This window comes from Octopus sinensis, linkage group LG25 (genome assembly GCF_006345805.1).
Source record: "Octopus sinensis linkage group LG25, ASM634580v1, whole genome shotgun sequence".
Taxonomy (NCBI): domain Eukaryota; kingdom Metazoa; phylum Mollusca; class Cephalopoda; order Octopoda; family Octopodidae; genus Octopus; species Octopus sinensis.
The window spans coordinates 1,619,376-1,621,875 of NC_043021.1; positions in this window are offsets into that span (position 1 = coordinate 1,619,376).

The window sequence follows — 2,500 nt, forward strand, 5'->3', positions numbered from 1 at the left end:
CTTGGTTACTGGCGTTCTCATGTTTGCTCTGACCAGGAATATTAACTCTTTTCTAGGGCCCCGGATATGGATCGTTAGCATATTAGAGCTTGCCGCTCGCCTATCTAGGTATGTGGAAACTGGAAAGGGCAGTCTTTGCAGAAGAAACAGAAGGGCAGACGGCTGCAGCAACGCATTGTGGAGTGCTGAGAACAAGATGAGACGTCTCGTTCATCCACTGCCCCCATCTCCATCCTCAATTATTTTGACCTGATCTTGCCACTAAAACGAAGATAGTCTCAGGCAAGAGAGTAAGGTCGACTGTATAGCTCTTCTTCATTTCGAACAAACTCACTGCGCAAGTCATCAGTCGCCCTTAAGGGTGGCTACCAGATGGTCCTCGTCGCTCCGACGGACGAACATGGCGATTCAATGACTAAACCTGTCTGATATGGTGGAACAATAAGGCGTCGAGCTGGCAGAATCGGCAGCACGCCGGGCAAAATGCTTAGTGGTGTTTTTTACGTTTTGAGTTCAAATTCCACCGAGGTCGACTTTTCTTTTTATACTTTCGGTGTCGATAAATAAAATACCAGTTGCTTACTGGGATCGATGTGATCAACTTACTCACTCCCAACAAATTTCAGGCCTTGTGCCTATAGTAGAAAGGATTGTTGTTATTATTAGTAGTAGTAGTAGTAGCAGCAGCAGTAATAGTGGTAGTAGTAGTAGTAGTATAGTAGTAGCAGCAGCAGCACCGTTCAAGAATTTGGACCTGGAGATCTCCATTTCCAGCGACTTCGAGGGCCACCTCCCAGTGGTGTAGGGCGTCAACAAAGAGCCCTCGACTACAACAAGACGACCAAAGTTTTTTTTTCCAAGGTCTGGGGTCTCCCGCCCCTAAGCCCTAGACCATCACCTAATCACCCTTACTCGTCTTGTTGCTTAACAGCAAAAGCAACAACAGCAGCAGCAGCTGTAGTAGTAGTAGTAGTAGTGTAGTAGTAGTAGTAGTAGTAGTAGTAAGGCGGTGAGCTGGCAGAACCTTTAGCGCGCCGAACAAAATGCTTAGCGGCATTTCGTCCGACTTTACGTTTCAAGTTCGAATTCGCCGGGATTGACTTTGCCGTTCGTCTTTTCGGGGTCGACGAAATAAGCACCAGTTGAGCCGTATTAGAACGTTCTTGAGACTCGTCATTGTATATACAAACGTGAAACGGTATCAGCTGTATTGTTTTGTCTCTGAGAAACATCTTAAAGAGATTTACGTGATAAAAACACGGATCTCTACACAGAACTTCGATGAATCACCAGACACTGTTGTTTAAATTTGATCTAATCTCTTCAGTGACAAATATCTCGTCCTTGATGGGATTAAATCTGTCTGGAACGTTGTATCCTGGTGATCCATCGGCGTTCCGAACGAAGCTCTGTGTCACATTATATAAACATTATATTATTTTTTTACTACCCACAAGGGGCTAAACACAGAGGGGACAAACAAGGACAGACAAACGGATTAAGTGGGTAACTGGTACTTATTTAATCGACCCCGAAAGGATGCAAAGTCGACCTCGGCGGAATTTGAACTCAGGACGTAACGGCAGACGAAATACGGCTACGCATTTCGCCCGGCGGGCTAACGTTTCTGCCAGCTCGCCGCCTTTTCATTATATAAACATTATATACACCGATATTTTAATCTAATGCTGTTTGAAGTGCATATGTTTAATTAATTCTAGCCTGGTTAGTTTTCCCAGAGCCAATAAATGTTTTGTTTGCCTATTTCTATATCGGGACAAGTATCTGCCGTCTTGACTCAGAATATCCGAGGTATTCGTCACTGAAGTGACCAAATCAAATTAAAACACCGGTGTCTAGTGATCCACCGAGGTTCTTATCAGAGCTCCGTGTTTTTACCATATGTCTTTTTAAAATATTTCTCAGAAAAAAACAATACAGCTAGTACCGTTCCATGTTTGTATATATATTATATAGGCGTTATATACACCGGAATTTTAAAGTAATGTTGTTTGAAGTATGTATATATATTTAGTTATAACCTGGTTAGTTTTCAAATGAAAATTGTTTTGTTTGTCCTATTTCTATATCCGGACAAGCATTTGCCGTCTTGATTCAGAACATCCGAGGTATTCGTCACTGAAGTGACCAAATCAGATTAAAACACCGGTGTCTGAGCGGAGATCTGTGTTTTAGCTACATAAGTCTCTTTCAAATGTTTTTGCGAGACAAAGTTTCACAGCCAGTATATGCCAGTATTATAGGTTAATGATGATAATAATATAATATATAATAATAATAATAATAATATAATAATAATAATAATAATAATAATGAATGATGATAATATGATAATGATGATGATAATAAATAATAATAATAATAATAATAATAATAATAATATACTGATGATGATAATAATGAAATAATAATAATAATAATAATGATAATAATAATAATAATATAATAATGATAATAATAATAATAATAATAATATAAT